Raw genomic sequence first — 20402 nt, 5'->3', positions numbered from 1 at the left:
CTATCCACTTCATCACCTAGCTGCCCCTTCTGGTTCTATTTAGTTCATTTTGAATCAGTTCATATATGTCTTTCTATGTTTCTCTATATTCCTCATTTTCTTTTTTTATTATAGCACAGTAATATTGCAATATAGTCATGTGTCACAATTTGGTTAGCAGTCCCTCAATCAATAGACATCTACTTTCTAATTCTTTGTTTTTTATAAAAAGTACTACTGTAAATATTTTTTAATATATATGAAGCTCTTCTTTTAATCATTGACCTCCTTGAGGTATATGTCTAGCAATAAAAGCTTTGGGTCCGACACTATGAACAAATTGATTTCCATAATTGATTGATTATACCAATTCTCGGCTCTACCAACAGTGCTTTGGTATACCTATCTTCGCACAAGTCTACCAACAATGACTATTCTCCCCCCCCCACCCTTTTTTTTTTCATCTTGACCAATTTACAGGCTATGCAGTAAAACTTCAGGGTTGTATTGATTTGAATTATTCTGATTGTTAGTGATTCGGAATATTCATGTGGTTATTAATAATTCCTTTGAAAACTGTCTGTCCATATCTTGTAACCTCTTATCTAATGGGGAATGTGTAACTATGATTTTGACCTTTGCTCTAACTAGTCAATGGGCTGACTATAAACAAGAAAAGTGATCCTGGCATGATTACCACATCAGCAGCCTCTAGTTTTCTATAGTCCATTTCTTCCTCCATTAAAGTCTTTCACTGACACTTCATTGTGGCATGTAGATGACCTTGTCCAATTTCATAGGCTAAACCCGATTTTAGGTAGGTCCTACCCAGCCAAAAAGAAGATTCTAATGTACATGTAGCCAGAAACCCTGTCTGAGGGCAATCCTATTTGGTGATTTGGCTAACTTGAGTAGGCATCAACAAATGTATTTTTTTTAAATAAAAGTTTCATTAAAATGGATAAAGGAAAACAATTACTAGTTGAAGGAGCCTTATCAAGTTGAGTTTTAATGAAAAAAATATGGTAACCTTTGGAAGTTTTTTTTTTTTAATAAAAGAACTTTCACATTCAGTCTTAATTAACTTAAAAAATAGATCTCCTTCCCTCTAAGTTAGGGAAAATTCTGTTTCTTTATGTCTTCTGCAGGAATTAAGTAGCTATTGCTCCTAGTAAAAGTTGTGGTATCTACAGTTATTATAACATTTTTATGAAACACATTTTTGAAGCCTCATAAAAGGTTTTAAAATGGGCTGTTATTTATGAGAAATTTAAATCAATCCTACAAGAATAAAAATCATACTACTTCACAGTCATGTGAAATAAATTCATGACATTATAACCTAGTTAGCACCTTCTAATATGAATTATTCTTTTCTTTGTAAAGAGGGCAGAACCTTCATTATCTTCACCAATGAATCATTCCTTTTAATTTGCTACTGAATTCTTTGACTTTTAATGACATATTATAAAAATGCTTTGTCTTCATGTACAGTTTAGTTCTGACAAATACAAGGTTGTAACTTTGAAAATCTAGTTCTTTCCTGGCCTGTAATTGCAAGTATTTATATGGTCATAAATGCAGTATTTCTGACAATTGGTGTGATGTCCTTCTGACTGCCTCTTATTTTGCCCTTGGCAAACCATTACAGTAATAATGGGTGTTTGTCCTTAAAAACATACTTAAAACAGTACACAGGAAAAGTTCTTTTTTTTTTTTTACTCTATTTGGCCATTTATACAAATGATTGTCTCAGATGTACAGGTGAATGAATGAATTATATCTAATACCATAAAATTTGGATTATTTGAATTTTATCAAGTGAAGTCAACAACCACTTTTTAAGTACACAAATACTGAGTTCCAGGTGCTCTTCTAAGCACTGGGGATACAAAGAAGAGGGAAAAAAATAATCCCTGATCTCAAGGAATTCACAGTCTAATAGGGTAGACAACATGCAGACAACTATGTACAAATAAGATATAGAAAGGATAAATTAGTTCCAATCTTAGACAAAAGACACTAGCCTTACAGGAAATCAGGAAAGGCTCCTTGAATAAGCTGGTATCTGAAGGAAAAAGGAAGACTGAGATTAGGAGGGAGAGAATTCCAAGCATGTGGGATAGCCAGTTAATATGCCAAAAACTGGGAGATGGAGAGTCTTGTGTGAGGAACAGCAAAGAAGCCAGTGTTACTGGGTGGCAGAATATGTGGAAAGCAGTAAGGAACAAAGTATAAGAAGTCTGATCAAGTAGGAAGGAGCCATGTTTTGAAGGGATTTAAAAATCAGATAGAGGATTTTATATTTGATATTTAAGGTGATAGGAAGCCACTGGAGTTTATTGAATTGAGGAGGGGTGAGGGCAGTGAGGGATGATAACAGTGAAACCCGCATTTTAGGAAGATAAATTAGATGTGAGTTTCACCATTAGACTATGAACTTGAGAACAGGGCCTGGGTTTTTCTGTTTGGGATTGGGTTTTTTGGGGGGGGTAGAGGGGGCTCCATCGGAACAGTGCTTCTACTGTGTGGGGTTTTTTCCCTTTCTTTGTGCCCCTAACACTTAGCACAGTTCCTGGGCTGTATTGTTAATGTATTTTTGCTTAATAGGAAGCTCTTTCCCATCCATTAATAGGCCCATGTGACCTGCTTAAGTCACGTGGAAGCCTGAGTCACATGAGTCTGTGGTGGGAGGAGCTTGCTGAACAAGTGGAACAGGAAGGGGTGGAGCAGAGCTGAGAGGAAGGAAGTTGGTCAGAGATGGGGGCGGGGGAGGGCGAGAGGAAGCAGGCAGTTAGCTGTGAGCGTTTGTTTGTGGGAAGACCCCAGCAGGGGGAGGCATGGGGATGGCAGTGCCCCCTGCATTGTTAGTGTATAGACTTCTTTGTTGCTTTGACGGGTTTGGCTTTCTGGTATTTGAATAAATGTTTTGGTTCTGTCTTCCATGTGGAGAGTCTGTTATATTTTTCAATTCAGAACTACTCCGGCATATTCATAGCCGCTGTAAGTGCTGTGAATACCACGTTGGCGCTATGTGGGCATATAGTAGGTGATTAATAAATGCAAGTGGACTGACTGACGGATGAGTGAAGGATGGACTGGAATAGAGAGAGACTTGAGGCAGGGAGACTCACCAGGAGGCCATTGTAAATAGACTTGACATTAGGCAATGACAGTAGAGGGCAGAAATAAGAAATACTGCAAAGGTAGAATCTATAGGGCTTGGCAACAGAATGACATCAAGGTTGTGAGCCTGGGAGACTGGGAGAATAGTGGTACCCTCAATAGTATTAGGGAAATTAGGAATAGGGGAGCGTTTGGGGAGAAAGAGAATGAGTTCAGTTTTGGACATTTTGAATTTAAGATGTCTATAAGACATCTAGTTCAAGATGTCCAACAAGCAGTTGGATATATAAGACTGGAGATCAAGAAAGAAGTTAGGGATGGATAGATCTGAGAATGGTATGCATAGCAAATACATGTTGTTCAGTCATGTCTGACTGTTTGTGACCCCATTTGAGGTTTTGTTGGCAGAGATACTGGAGTGATTTGCCATTTCCTTCTTCAGCTAATTTTACAGATGAGGAAACTGAGGCAAAGAGGGTGAAGTGACTTGCCCAGGGTTACACAGCTAGTAAATTTCTGAGGCCAGATTTGAACTCACAAAGATGAGTCTTCCTGACTCTAGGTTTGGTACTCTATCCACTGTGCCACCTTGCTGTTTGATCAGTGGAAGCTGATGAGATGAGTGATATAGTAAAGAGAGAAGAGAAGAGGCCCAAGACAGAGCCTTGGAGGACACCCATAGTTAGGGGGCATGATTTGAATGAAGATCCACTAAAGGGGACTGAGAGGGCAGTCAGATAGATAGGGAAAGAACCAGGAGAGAGCAGTGTCTTAAAACCTAAAGAAAAGAGAGTATTAAGAAGAGGTTAATTGACAGGGCCAAAGGCTGCAGAGTAAACAAGGATGAGGAGTAACTAAAAGCTGTTAGATTTAGCCAGTAGAAGATCATTGGTAACTTTGGAGAGAGCAGTTTCAGTTAAATGATGAAAGTCAGACATCAAATTGCAGGGTCAAGAAGAGAGTGAGAAGAACTGAAGTAGCAACATTGACTGTAAATGGCCTTCTCAAAGAATTTAACTACAAAAGGAAGGAGAGAGATAAGATGATGACTATCAAGGATGGATGAATCAAGTGAGGGTTTTTTGAGACTGGTAGAGACATGGGCATGATTGTAGGCAGAAGGGAAGCAGCCAGTAGACAATTGAAAATTAATAGAGTGGGGATAATGGATGTAGAAGGATATGCCTTGGCAAGGAGAAGGGCCATCTTTTCATTTGAGTCAGGAGTGAAGGAGCAGATAGTGAAAAGGACATCTGCATAATGTGAGATGAGGAAGGAATAAGGGGGAATCTCTCAGCAAATGGCTTCAATTTTCATCATCTGAAAAGAGCTGACTTCCTAAAACAGTAGTCCCAGTCTAATTAAACAGTTTGGGGACTTAAAAATTTCATAAAAGAATGAGACAGGTCAGTAAATGCATAGGACATTAGGTTTTTATTGCATCATATTTTACTTCAAATAAAGAAAAGTCTAAGTCCTAAATTCCAGTCCTTCCAGTATTGGAAATAAGGAGTAGGGGCATCAAGAGCAACATGAGAATACAATCAGGTGCTACAGTCTTTAGGAAGAAGAATCAGGTAAATGATGGTCTTTTGGTGAAGATACCCTTTGGATATGCTTTGCTTTGGAGAAGCAACCCTAGTTTCACCAGCTCTCCACCACACCGCCTAATCCATATGAGACATGGCTGGAGTCTCATCTTCTCTGCATCTAAGGAATCTCAATGATTCTGGCAAAGACCACAAGTTTCACAGAATGGAGACAAGATCTCACACTCAATCACATCTAAATGGTCTCTCATCTCTGATGTCATAGGCAAGCACATGTCAGGGAACGACCAAGAGAATCATCCCCTTCACTATATACTCCTCTTCCACTCCTATATAAGCACAGAGCAAAGAAAAGTTGATGCTTTCAGGAAAGAGTGAAAGGGGGTGCAAGTTGAAGGTGGGGTGCATATCTAGGGTAGAGGGCATTTGCTCCAACAGAAGGCTGTCCCAAAAGAACAGGGAAGGTTTTTTTACATTGACACAACATAATTTTCACTAATTAAAATTTTTTTTTTATCATTCTTATTCCACCCACATACACACACAAAGAAAACCATTGCAAACTATTGTTAGAAATGTCTAAAATAATATTGATAACTCCCATTTTATAGTGCTTTATGGTTTACAGAATGCTTCTTCCAACAGCCCTATGAGATATGTACTGTAACAATATACTAACCTCTATTTTATATATGAGGAAATAAAGTGTCAAGGAGACTAAATGATTTACATCATGGCCAAAATGTTTTAAGTGGCAGTGTTAGGGCTAGAATCAATTCTCCTGACATCCAGTCCAAAGCTCTTTTGACTATACTATGATGCTTAGCTCCTATGCCACTCCTATATAATTTTCAAAGCATATATTTGCACACATATATTTGTAGAGGATTAGATCTCTAGGATAATGGTATATTAGACTATATCCTAACTGTAAAGTAGGAGGAGTTGCTTAAGCCTTACATATAGATTAGGGGCGTTGGCCAAGTAGTCCTTTTTCCACAAGGAAAAAGGCTTAACTCATGAGTAAGGATGCTATGGCTGAAGGTAAGTTAGGAGGTTTTCCAAAGGGTAGAACTAAAGTATACAACCACCTTCTTCTCCAGTGTCACGTCCACCCAGCCCAACCTTGGCTCAGGTTTCTCTTAGTTTAATCTAGCATTGAAATGAAAAAATAATTTGCACATAGTATTGCATAACTTTATCACAAAATTGGCTTGTTATGCCACCACCAAAAATATAGTTTGTGCCTCATTTCCCCTTAAGAATCTTACTTCTTCATCCTTACCCAATTCTCATGACTGAAAAGGAAACACATTCCCATTATGAAACTCCAAGAAGCGGAATACTTGCCCAGCAGCAGAGCTGTTCCAATAATGGATAAAGTTCACCCTTTACGCTTTCACAAGGGAATAAATATTCCCAAAGGGAATGAGAAAGGAAAGTTATTGTTCCTTCCTTCTCATCCCAACATCACAGTTTCAGAAAAGCCTGGAAAAATTCACATGAACTGACATAGAGTAAACAGAAGACTTTATACAATTTATACAAGGAGAACAATTTATACAATAACAACACTATAAATAAAAGCAACTTTGAAATTTAAGAATTCTAATCAATGTAAAAACCAATCAGTGAGCCATTGATGAAACATGCTACCCAACTCCTAACAGAGGTGGTGGACTCAAGGTGAAGAAAGAAATATCTATTTTTGAAGAGCCAATATAGAATTTTTTTTGCTTAGCTATGCATGTTTGTCACAAGGGTTTTGGGTTCATTTGTTTGTTTTTTAACTAATAAAGTAGGTCAAAGGGGCAGGGAAGAGAAGAAAAAGAAGACATCAATAGTACTCTTTAAATAAAAAGAAAAGACAGTAATTGAAATGTTTTTTTAAAATGTACAATAGAAAACAGAAGGAAGGCAAGAAGGAAACATGGAAAAACAGGACAGTTTTTAAATTTACGTGTTAAATTAATTATGTACTTAAAAGGGAAAATATAGTATATATAATAGAGATTTGAAATTTCATGTATAGTCCTCTGCTCTGTTTTGTATATGAAAATGACAATTTTCTTTGGTGTTAATTTCAAGATAAAAAAATTCCTTTAAAAATACAAAAAGTTTATCTCACTTGAATAGATCTACTTTATCAGCAAAAAAAAAATCATTTTTTTAGATTTAATGATTTTTATTTGATATTTTTTAGTTTTCAACATTGATTTCCACAAGATTTTGAGTTACAAATTTTCTCCCCTTTCTACCCTCCCCACCACTCCAAGATGGCATATATTCTGATTGCCCCATTCCCCAGTCAGCCCTCCCTTCTATCACCCCACTCCCCCTCCCCCCATCCCACTTCCCCTTACTTTCTTGTAGGGCAAGATAGATTTCTATGCCCCGTTGCCTGTATATCTTATTTCCCAGTTGCATGCAAAAACAATTTTTTTTTTTGAGCATCTGCTTTTAAAACTTTGAGTTCCCGATTCTCTCCCCTCTTCCCTCCCCACCCACTCTCCTAAGAAGGCAAGCAATTCAACATAGGCCACACATGTATCATTATGCAAAACACTCCCATAATTAGTCATGTTGTGAAAGACTAACTATATTTCCCTCTCTCCTATCCTCTCCCCCTTCATTCAGTTTTCTCCCTTGACCCTGTCCCTTTTCAAAAGTGTTTGCTTTTGATTACTTCTTCCCCCATCTGCCCTCTCTTCTATCATCCCCCCTTTTTTATCCGCTTCCCCCTACTTTCCTGTGGGGTAAGATACCCAATTGAGTGTGTCATGTTATTCCCTCCTCAAGTCAAATCCCATGAGAGCAAGATTCACTCATTCCCCCTCACCTGCCCCCTCTTCCCTTCGAACAGAACTGCTTTTTCTTGCCACTTTTATGTGAGATAATTTACCCCATTCTATCTCTCCCTTTCTCCCTCTCTCAATATATTCCTCTCTCATACCTTAATTTTATTTTATTTTTTTAGTCATCATCCCTTCATATTCAACTCATCCTGTGCCCTCTGTCTATGTATATGTATGTTCTCTTCAACTACCCTAATACTGAGAAAGGTCTCATGAATTACACACATCATCTTTCCATGTAGGAATGTAAGCAAAACAGTTCAACTTTAGTAAGTCCCTTATGATTTCTCTTTCCTGTTTACCTTTACATGCTTCTCTCAATTCTTGTGTTTGACAGTCAAATTTTCTATTCAGCTCTGGTCTTTTCACTGAGAAAGCTTGAAAGTCCTCTATTTTATTGAAAATCCCTATTTTGCCTTGGAGCATGATACTCAGTTTTGCTGGGTAGGTGATTCTTGGTTTTAATCCTAGCTCCATTGACCTCCAGAATATTGTATTCCAAGCCCTTCGGTCCCTTAATGTGGAAGCTGCTAGATCTTGTATTATCCTGATTGTGTTTCCACAATACTCAAATTGTTTCTTTCTGGCTGCTTGCAGTATTTTCTCCTTGATCTGGGAATTCTGGAATTTGGTGACAATATTCCTCGGAGTTTTCTTTTTGGGATCTTTTTCAGGAGGTGATCAGTGGATTCTTTCAATTTCTATTTTACCCTCTGGCTCTAGACTATCAGGGCAATTTTCCTTGATAATTTCTTTAAAGATAGTGTCTAGGCTCTTTTTTTGATCATGGCTTTCAGGTAGTCCAATAATTTTTAAATTATCTCTCCTGGTATCTATTTTCCAGGTCAGTGGTTTTTCCAATGAGATATTTCACATTGTTTTCCATTTTTTCATTCCTTTGGTTCTGTTTTATAATATCTTGATTTCTCGTAAAGTCACTAGCTTCCACTTGCTGCAATCTAATTTTTAAGGTAGTATTTTCTTCAGTGGTCTTTTGGACTTCGTATTCCATTTGGCTAATTCTGCCTTTCAAGGCATTCTTCTCCTCATTGGCTTTTTGGAGTTCTTTTGCCATTTGAGTTAGTCTATTTTTTAAGGTGTTATTTTCTTCAGTATACTTTTCAGTATTTTTTTTGGTCTTCTTTAGCAAGTCATTGCCTTGTTTTTCATGGTTTTCTCGCATCCTTCTCATTTCTCTTCCCAATTTTTCCTCTACTTCTCTAACTTGCTTTTCCAAATCCTTTTTGAGCTCTTCCATGGCCTGAGACCAGTTCATATTTTTCTTGGAGGCTTTTGTTGTAGGCTCTTTGACTTTGTTGACTTCTTCTGGCTGTATGTTTTGCTCTTCTTTGTCACCAAAAAAAAATTCCAAAATCTGAGTCTGAATCTGGGTCCCTTTTTGCTGCCTGTTCATGTTCCCAGCCAACTACTTGACCCTTGAGCCTCATGTCAAGGTATGACTGCGTGTAGAGTAGAGAGTACTTTGTCCCAAGCTTGAGGGGCTGCACTGCTGTTTTCAGAGGTTTTTCTACTCAGCAAGTTCTGCCACACCAGTGCTCCTCCTCCCCCAAGAACCACCAACCTGGATCGTGACTCAGATCTAAGCAGGCCCTGCACTCCCACTCTGATCTGCTGCTTAATTCCTCCCACTGGATGGACCTGGGGCCAGGAGCAACTGCAGCTGGACCTCTGGAAGCAGCCCCAGAGCTGCACCACTTCTGCGCCCCCTGGGGCAGTGGCTGAAATGCGAACTCCTTTCACTCTGACCCAGCAGCTTCTCCCACTAACCTTCTCTGTTGTCTTTAGTGTTTGTGGGTTGAGAAGTCTGGTAACTGCCACAGCTCAATAATTCAGGGGCCTACCACCTGTTCCTGCTGGCTGCCAGTCTGGTTGGTCCTGGAGTGCCCACTCTGGGCTGTGCTCTGCTCTGCTCCCAGCTCCGTGCGATAAACCCTTCCCAGCGACCATCCAGGCTTTGCTGGGCTGGAGCCCTGCTTCCCTCTGTTCTTTTGTGGGTTCTGCAGCTCTAGAATTTGTTCAGAGCCATTTTTTTTACAGGTGTTTGGAGGGACCTGGGGGAGAGCTTAAGCAAGTCCCTGCTTTCCAGCCGCCATCTTGGATCTGTCCCCCCCCCCCAAAAAAAATCATTTTAAACATACAAGATTAAGTTGCCTAATCTGATCTTTCTGTCAGAGAAAGAAAACCTTCTTAAACTTGCAGGTTTCCATGAGGGAAATTAATTTCTCTCCTCTCTCATTGGGCATGTCATGACTCTCCACATGATGATTCAATTCTACTCTTATGAGCTTTATGTTGTTCAGAGTGTAATTTGTAACCCCAGGAATTTCCTTTGGGCAGAGGGATACTCCCTTAGGATTTAATAAATCATGTCTACTCAAGAAGCATCCGAGCAAGAAGATGCATGGATTCTAGGCATGGGGTGAGCTATTTTGCCCAGGAAACTGGAGGAGAAGGAGGTCATGGAACCCCTTTTGTTAAAGTAAAATTTCCATTGGCCACTATAAAAAAAAACCTATACTATTAAAGAATGCCATCACAAGTAAGCTATTAATTTATAGAAAAACAAACATAGTTATGAATCCAGTAAGATACCTATACCACAGACTACATGGAGATGCCCATTTATTTTCAGATCACACTTTGAAAATGATTCATCTAAACCAACTGTGTTAATACTTACTTCTTCAGTGATATTTAAGTAAATTAGTAACTACAACTCAAACAGAAGAAGGGTTCATTAGGGTATGACCTTCAGTCTGCTTTAGAGACTCAAGAGTAATCTACTAATATCTGCATACTTTTTTTTTTTGCAGATACAATGAAAAATTATTTGAGAGTTTACATAGGGGGAAAGCCTTATAGCTAACATGTGCACAAAATGCCGTTAAGTTTCATCATATTACATTAAATTTGGCTGCTATAATCATAAATTTGAATGTGGTAGGCCAGACCTTACTTAACTAAAGAGCTGACATATCTCCAAATTATTTCAAGTGTCCTAGGTAGCCCTTCTTCTTGTTACCTGGAAAAAAGTAGAAATTAATAAATACTTTTTGACTGATTGACTGACTGCTCAAAATCTGTCAGTTCTTAAGACATGGATACCAGACTATCTTTCTTGACCTAGCTAAAAAAAAAAAACAACTTTCCTGACTCAAAGGAGATATGGGAGACTGAATAATGTCATATACATTTATACTAGAAGAGACCTTGAAGATCATCTCATCCAAATTTTATTTTGTAAGTATGGAAACTGAAGAGAAGAGGCGAGGTTCTGTGTTACTACTGTAGTTGCCCCTCTGGGCAGAGTCTCCCCAATTCCTATTGGCACTAATAGGTTGGCTCCCTCAAGAATGACTGACTCATTCTCCCCTCGGAGTTCTAGAGGTAACCTGGAAGGAATGGCATTTTAATTACTGTCACTTACACGCTCACATTTTGTATGCTTCCCAAAGTCAATGAACCAACTGACATAAATTAGCTTTTACGAAAGGAAATTCACTAAGAGGATACAGCATGAAGAGTCATTTCAAAACAATCTCCCCAAACTAGGGGATTCATTCTCCACTTGCATATACATAAAGTCCCTGGAGAGAATGCATTCCAACTCAACAGGTGGTCAGGCTCACATATAGACCACATCTAGGGCTGAGAGGCACCTCTAAACTCCTGACTCAGGGAATCCTTTTCTCTCTTTATGGAGTCATCATGAAAGTACCCTCAGCAGTAGCTCTCTGTTCCAAGGGTCAGTGCCTTAGACAACACTTCCTTCCATCAAATCCCTAAAGCTTCCTTCCCACTCCTGTCCATAGGCTCTTCTCTCTTGTTGGCCACTGCCACGGCATCTGGTGGACTCTGCTACCACTTCCAGTAGCCAGAGAGAATGAGGACCTTTGACGTTCACAGGGTCGAAACCTGATTAGTTCTGTTTCTAGATACTGGTTCACCTAAAATCAGGAAAGAACAAACACAAAGAAATAGAAAATGCCATGTGTTCATAAACACATCAACAGCAACAGATGGGGATAAGGCAGCTGCCACCCCTATCCCACTGGGTATCTCTCAGGATTCTTGATTCACTCTACAGCCAGGAAGGAAAAGAGCAAAAAAGGCTGGGGAAGGGATGTATCAGTCAATACTTTTATATGCAAACGCAGTTCTGATTCTGGCAGACTAAATTGTCAGCTCCTCCAACTCTCTGCCAACCAGAAGGTTCCTCATCACCGCCTCCCTCCACCTCAGTCACTCAAGGCTGAAAGAAGGCTTTCCCCAAGAATTGAAACCTAGCAGGGAATATTGCGCAAGCCCACCAGAAAGATCTAAGGCAGGCATGTTGTAAGGACTGGGCTCTCGTTAGCCATTACAATATGAAATTATTTGACCAAGGTAGTAACCATGGTTATGGTTGGGTGGGGAAGAAGGTTGTGGTGATCCTGCTAAGTATCAGCAGTAGTAATTCAGATTTTTGTAGTCTTTTGAGGGTTTCAAGGTTTTATCCTCATAACCATCCCCAAAGATAGATGGCATAAATATTTTTACATATGGGAAATTTTACATATTTATACATGATATAAATTCTGCATGTATAAATATGTAATGATACATACTTTAAATATTGTAGATATTTACAATTTTACATAATGTACATGTTTTCTTGTTCAGTCATTTCAGTCATGCTGGGGTTTTCTTGGCAAAGATACCGGAGTGGTTTACTGTTTCCTTCTCCAGCTTATTTTACAGATGAGGACACTGAGGCAAACGAGGTTAAGTGATGTGCCCAGGGTCACACAACCAGTAAGTGTCCAAGGCCAGGTTTGAATTCAGGTCTTGCTGACTCCAGGCCAGGTACTCTATGCATTGTACCACCTTACATGTTTTACATATGAAGAAACTGAGGTTCAAAGAATTGGAGTGAATTGTCAGAACCACACACATAACATGAATAGATAGATATGTATTTAGCATGGAGGATTCTTGGTGCCATTTCTCCAGAGGGAAGACACCAGCACATTCAAGGTTCGTGATACAATGTTTCTGAAAAACGTGTGTGTTGGGAAACGGGATGTCATTTGAAAAGAGAAGCATTTAGAGACTGTTGCCATAGGATAGGGAGTAACCTTTCTTTTTGTATTTTGTGTGGGACTTCCGGCACGACAATGAAGAACACAGATTAGCATAAGTTTCTATGGCATCTACGGATATCCACACTGATATGGAAGAGAAATGTGTATCCTGTACAGAGTAGTAGGGTCAAACATGGAAACATATCCCTGCAGGCCACATACTGACTTCAAAAAACCACACATCAACTATCTATTTTTATTTAGGGGTAGCTAGACAGTGGAATGGATACAATCCTGGGTCTGGAGTCAGGAAAACCTGAGTTCAAATGCAGCCTTGAATTCTTATTAGATGTTTGACTCTGGGCAAGTCACTTAATCTTGATTTCCTCAACTATTACATGAGAGTGCTAATAGCACTTCCATCCTAGAATTCTTGTGAGAGTCACACGAAATTGTGATTATAAAGCACTTAGCACAGTGCCTGGCACACTGTACGTGCTATATATATGTTACCTGTACCAGATATTCAGTGTTCTAAAGACTTTCCAAGATCTGATCTTTTTATAATTTTAATATATGCATGGGAAATATCAAGTTTGAGGAAGAGATATCTTAATTTTGAAAAAAGTCAACAGATAATATCAAGATCTTAGATTCTTTTTATTTCTTCATTATGTACATGACTATAAAGATGTTTGTTAGAAGACAGCTTGTGAAAGCCTGCTTGATCCCTCCTTGAATTTTAATTACAGATATATTCAATACATATGTTACAATACACACAAAACCTGCTGCTGAGGCCAAGTGGCCAAGGCACTCAGTTTTCCAGTCACACTGGACTCATATATGTAGATTAGTCCTGGTGAAACCTGGCCCATAGAGAAGCTGGGCTTCCTTTTTTTTTTTTTGTTAACTCTAGATCTTTACATTCCCAATCCTACAACCCAAGGGAAAATCACTAAAGTGTAGAGTTGACTCCTATCTGGTATATTCTCGAAGGATAATGGAAAGGTAATCAATAAACAATGTAGATCAGGTATAACAGCTCTCCTAAAGATTTTTATAAAGATAAGAAAGTAAGCCTACAGATTAGAAGTTGCTGGTATATTTTCAGTCAACTTTTAAAATGAAAATACTATATGTGATATTTTCTATTCTTTGCTTAGCACTGGAGATATTACTGTTAGAGATTTTAAAAGACAAGCTGAATATTAAAAGCTCCATTTTATAATGATATAAATCTGCTGATTCAATTCCCTCCACGCCCCAACTGCCTGACTTGCACCACCACTACCTTGGACCCCATCCAATAAGGTGCCTAGGTATTTTTAAGTACTTTTATACAATCGTGAGAGAGTGCTTCTTTACCACCCCTAAACCAGACACAGGACCATCATGTGGTTATAAAATGAACATGATCCAACAGGTCTTGGGAGCTGATAAGGGTACCCTACTATGTGGTGTCATCTCTGCTCCAGGAAAGCTCACTGGGGATGAAAACGTGCATATACATCATTTTCTCTCTGTCTTGGAGTACAACCCATTGAACAGTAAGCTATCTGAAAGCAACATAGACAGAAAGGAGTCTACAGGCAGAGAAGGATTGGGCAATTTAGACAGAAGTCTAGAAGAATGAATAGCTCACACTCTCCTGAATCTGAAAAAGAGAAAATGCTTGGTAATATACTTTCTAAGTTTTGGAATATGTTATCATCAATAGTAAATATCATTTAACCGATGAAATTGTCTTTTTAAAAAAATTCTGTATTTTTCCTCTTTAAAAAAAATCTCTATTTTTGGATTATACAGCTTTACTTGAAAGAACCTTAGGGATGATCTAGTCAGTCCAACTCCCTCATTTTACAGAAGGGGAAACGGGGCCCCAGAGAAACAAAGCAACTTGCTCAATGTCACATATAGCTGAGACTTGCATCAAGGCTTGTGACTTCCTGCCCAATTTAAAAGTGTAGATATCCACATTTTTAGAATTAAGAATGACTTATTAAATGAAGTCCTAGCTCACTTTGTTCATACGTCTTCAGTGTTTTAAAATATCTAGTACAGTGCCATAAATATAAGAGGCACTTAATAAAAATCACTGACTCTAACTGGTTGTTCATTGAAATGTTCCAGATTGTCACTTTCTGCTCTGGTGATCGAGGTGACTATATGGTGGTACGGTGGATATAGCAGGCTGGACCTGGAGTTGGGAGGATCTGAGTTCCAGTTTCGATTCAGATACTCATTAGCTACATGATCCATCACTTTAACCTCTCGGCCTGCCTCAGTTTCCACATCTGTAAAATGGAGATGATAATAATACTTACCTCCTAGGTTTCTGTAAGGATAAAAAGAGATATTTTTAATGTGTTTTGGAAGCTTTAGAGTGCTAGACAGAGGCTAGCTATTAAAACAATTACAGCAAAAGTCTGGATTTAGCCTATGCATTGAACAGATTTTAAGGGATTTTGAACAAATCACTCAACTGTTTTGAACCTCAGTTTTCTCCTCTGTAGAAGAGAAGCTGGGCTCCATATCCTTGGGGCTTTCTCTAGTTCTAAATCTATGATCTTGTGATCCTATAATTCTATAAGGCCCAGTGCAAAAATATATTTCTTTCAGTTTTATGTCAGGACATGTGTAATTGTCCTTCTCTAGGCAAGTCAACACATAATTATAAGAACATTTTTTTGTTCCTTTGGTGTCCTTTGAGCAGGGTCAACATGCTTAAAGGAAAAAATTAGAAATGTCTTAGTCTATTTATGTTCTAGTCCATTCATTAAATCTAAGTTCCTTGAGAGAAGAAACTGGTTTTTCATCACTGTCTTTCTCTCCCCTAAACCAAGCAGGCACTTAACTGAGACTTGTTATATACTTTATTTTATCAAATATTACTTGTAAACTTCATTATCTACAGCATAAGGCTGACTGATCACTTTGGAAATGATAAAACTTTTCTGACTTTTGTATCAAATGACTACTAGAAATAAAGCTTCCATAGCAGAAGCTTCCTAAATTTAGAGTCAAAGAATCTGAGTTCAAATCCCAGCTATGCATCTTACTAGCTTCATGACCTTGGGCAAGTTACTTAATAAGTCTAAATAATAATTATCACAACATTTGTATAACGTTTGTAAAGTGTGCTTTATATATATATATATATATATATATATATATATATATATACGTGTGTGTGTATACACACACACACACAATTACATCATTTCTTCCTCACAACAACCCACTTCTCTAGGCCTCAGTTTCCTTGAATGTAAAATGAGAGGCTTGAACTCGATGACATTAAATAGGAGTTCTCAACCTGAGATCCATGAACTTCTTGTCGCTTTTTAAAAAAATATTTTGATTGCTGAGTTTCAACACTTCTTTTGTAATGTATTTTATTTTATGCATTTAAAAACACTGTGAGAAGGGGCCCACACTGTTCAACACACAAAAAAGTTAAGAACCTCTAAGTATTCTTCCAGCTCTAAATCTATGATGCAAAGCCATTTTTATTTTGATATATGTATAAGATTCCTCTCTTCTCCCTTACTGTATCCAAAGGTCACGTAACATCTCCAAATACACCATCTATTCATGAATCTTATCCCCTGAGGATGAAAGCAGTAGATATTTATTCTGAGAATTTAACATCCTGTCCTGTTTGGAACAAAGAATAAATATACATCCATGAGAGTATCTCTATGACTTTTTCTTAAACCTAGGGTACAGTGTTTCTGATGATCTCCGTTACTTTCCTTGTTTGACAAAGATCAAGAAATATCCATGAAATTATTACTCAAAATAGCACTATTAATTTATTTCTATGGGTAACATTTAAAAAAGTCACTGTTCCAATACACTGCAGCCCTGAATATTAATTTATTTCTACTAGTAATGTTGTATGAATACACTGCAGCCCTGAATATCAACTTCCTTCTATTAGTAATGCTAAAATAAGTCACTGTTCCAATACACTGCACCCCTGAATTTCAACTTCTTTCTATTTGTAACGCTAAAAAAAAAAGTCACTGTTCCAATACACTGCACCCATGAAGGAAGTGAAAAAAAAGCTATTAGGTTACTATGGAGTCAACTGAAACCACAGTGGTGTACTATTTCAAGAGCTATCTTCCTACATATCTGCTTTGTCCCTTGCATGAACTAACCTCAGCAAGTTTTCCCCACTTTATTGTAATTTGTCAGTAATCATTACACCAGAAGTCAGTTAATAATCATTTATTAAGCACCTACTATGTGACAGAAGCTATATTAAGTGCTGGAAATCAGAATAAGAAGTGATTATGAATAGATGAAAGCTGAAATGCACATTTTGTTATCACTTGCAGTTCTTTCCCCTTGCATCTAAGGAGCAATATTAAACATATTTTGCCTTATTTGTCAGATAAATTAATTTATACATTGTAAGCACTTAAAGGTTCAGGTTTTCTTTTTTAATAAGGAAATAAAAGAACCACAAGGTTAAAAAAACTGCAATATTTCTGTCAAAAACTGAAACTAACAGAAAAGTATTAAAGCAAATCTATCAAGCATCAGAAAATATAACTAACGCAAGATAAAAATCAGAAGGAATGAAAAAAGAAAGGAGAAAATCATAGAACAGCTAAGTTTTTAGCATGTCAACTGAGCATTAATGTTAAGAACATGGGTACGGTGGACAATCTATCCAAATCTATATTATACATGGTATAACAGAATACCCACAATATGGGTAATATTGGGAAATACAGCATGGCTACCATTCAATGTTGTATAACTTAGATGCTGTTTTTGCAGATCTAAAAACAGGGGAAGGTAAGAGAACAAGCATTTGAGTAGCATCTAACACATGTCAGGCACTGTGCTAAGCACACAATGCCAAGCACACAGTCCCTGGACCAGTGCTTTATCCACTGCTTTACCTAGCTGCCTCTGAAAAACTCCAAGGTGAAAGCTAAGATAGACCCATAGATGAAACTGTAACTGGCTTCAATTCAGAGAGCCCAGGAGGTTCTCTCTGAAGCAGATAAAAAGAGCTTTCCACAATCTTTTGGTCTTCTCACTGGAATCCAGAAACCCTTTCTACAAGAAACGGTTCCCTCTGCTTATGTTGTTACCAGTGTATAATATCTGCCCTCTCCTTAGGGTTAGGATTTGAAAGGCCAGATCCACAGTGGCTGATTGCTTTGCCATGGGCATTCTGCCTATGTTTTGAGTAACTTGCAACAGGTACCCTGATGAATGGTTACTAACCATTTGCCATGGGCATTCTGCTGACATTTTGGGTAACTTTCAACAGGTAGTAGCTGGATGAATGGTTACGTAAATGGTTAGTAAAACATCTAGATGTTCCCCAGCTCGGAATAACTCATTGTCAGAGCTAACAATCCCACACGTCTGACCAAATTACCTCCTCCTTACTCAGCAAACCCCATTGACTCCCTATCACCGCCAGGATCAAATAGAAAATCCTGTTGAGCAAAGCCCTTCACCTTTCCCCTCATCTTACCTCTTATCACCTACCCCTCTTCTTCCCCGTCCTACATACACGCTCTACAGTCCTGTAGCACTGGCTTCCTCACTGTTACTTGAACGAGATGCTCCATCTCCAAACTTTCAGGTATTTCCATGCTTCCCCCCATGCCTGGAATGTTCTCCCTTCTTGTCTCTGCCTCCTGTCTTCCTTCACATCCCAGCTAAAACCCCACCTTGTACAGGAAACCTTTCCTGATCCCTCTCAAATTCTACAGTCTTCCCTCTATCAGTTATTTCCAACTTGCCCTATCTATATCTATATCTACATCTATATCTATACATATCTGTATGTGTATGTATATATATAGATTGCTTGTATATAGTCATTTCCATGGTATTTCCCCCATTAGACTGTGAGTTCCTCAAAGGCAGGGACTGTCTTTTACCTTTCTGTGTCCCTAACACTTAGCATGGTGCCTGGCAAATAGCAGATGCTTAATAAGTGTTTATTGACTGACCAACATAGTAGACACTTACAAAATGCTTACTAAACGTATTCTCTGTGGGCCTCATATTTTTTACCTCCAAAACAAGGGGAAGGCTCAAAGCACTGGGTCTGTGGTCAAGAAGATCTGAGTTCAAATCTGGTCTCAGACACTTAACTAGCTTTGGGCAAGTCACTTACCCTGTTTGCCTTAATCCACTAGAGAAGGAAATGGCAAACCACTCCAGTATCTTTGCCAAGAAAACCCTATGGACAGTGTGGTCCGTGGGGTCATGACAAGTCAGACGCAACTGAATAACCAAACAACAGCAACCACAAAATGAGGGAAATGTGCTCTAAAATCCTTTCCAGTTCTAAATCCTTCGATTTTATGAATGCCTCCTCAATATTCTATAAATGTCCACCAAGTAAAACGGCTACAGAAATCTTCCTGCCTAGTTCCAGGATTCCACCAGGCTCTAGCTGAATACTTCTTTCAGTTACGAGGTTTTGTTTAGCCAACTTGATTGACACATGTATGTTGAAATAACCCTCAATGAGGAACAGAAGTGGGGGAGGGGAGGTGGGTAAGATAAAAAAAAGGCAATTCATAAGCATTCAGAAGTCACTTAGTTCTCACAGCATAGATTGCAATGAGTACTAAAGATAGCACCAAATCAACTTATTCACATATCACTAAATTAACTTCTTCTGATAAAGACTAGTGATGAGGAAAGATGGTGTTATCACAGTAACTTGTTCTCAATCTGGAAAGCGTGATCTGTGAGACGGTATCAGCTGCTTTTATCAGTCCACCAAAAGTGCACAGAAAGAGGAAGCAACATTAAAAGTTCATTTGCCTGACTGCTTTCTCAGCACAGTGCTTTTGCTGAAGTTTCAAATGAATGGAAGATACCAAAACGACTTGATAAAATGGTAAATCGTTCTTGCAAATATTCACATAAGAATGTTAAACATATGCCTGTAAATTCTGACTGGAGAGGAATGCATAAACTTTAGCAAGCTGAGCTTGTAAAAGGAAGGAGATGATTAGACCTGAGATTTCATTGGTTGCAGGGATGGGGAACCTGTGGCCTCGAGGCCACATGTGGCCCTCTAGGTCCTCGAGTGGGGCCCTTCTACTGAATCCAAACTTCACAGAACAAATCCCCTTAATAAAAGGATTTGTTCATAAAACTCAGGCTCAGGCAAAAGACTGCACCCAAAGACCTAGAAGGCCACATGTGGCCTTGAGGCCACAGGTTCCTCACCCCTGGTTTAGAGGGATCTCAGTGAAGATCTTCCTCGGCCAATACAGGTTGGCCCCTTCTATGCAATGTAGAATTGCCCAAAATCCTGAGAAGTTAGATCACTGTCTGAGAGTCACAAAAACATATATGTTAGAAATAGAATTCGAACCCACATCTTCCTCCCTCTGTCCTACTTACTAGCAGTGCAACCCTGGGCAAGTCACTTAACCCTGTTTGCCTTAGTTTCCTTATCTGCAAAATGAGCTAGAGAAGGAAATGGCAAATTGCCAAGAAAACCCCAAAAGAGGTCATGAAGAGTCAGACACAGCTGAAGTGACAATAACAAAATCTGTCTTCTACTAGGCCAGTGGTATCAAGAAAAAACAGAGGCCACTAAACTGTATATAAAAATTCCTGTGGGCTGCATATTGATTTAGAAAACCACATATTAACATTATCTATGTTCTATTGTGTATTTATTTATTTTGTTAAATATTTCCCAGTTATATTTTAATCTGGTTCAGCCCCACTCAAGAATGTCGCCAGCCGGGCATGAGGCCATGAGGCCTTTGGGCAGTATGTTGGTCACCTCTGCTCTA

This window comes from Trichosurus vulpecula, chromosome 3 (assembly GCF_011100635.1).
Source record: "Trichosurus vulpecula isolate mTriVul1 chromosome 3, mTriVul1.pri, whole genome shotgun sequence".
Lineage (NCBI taxonomy): Eukaryota > Metazoa > Chordata > Mammalia > Diprotodontia > Phalangeridae > Trichosurus > Trichosurus vulpecula.
The sequence above is the reverse complement of the archived record's forward strand: the minus strand, read 5'-3'. Positions refer to the sequence as shown.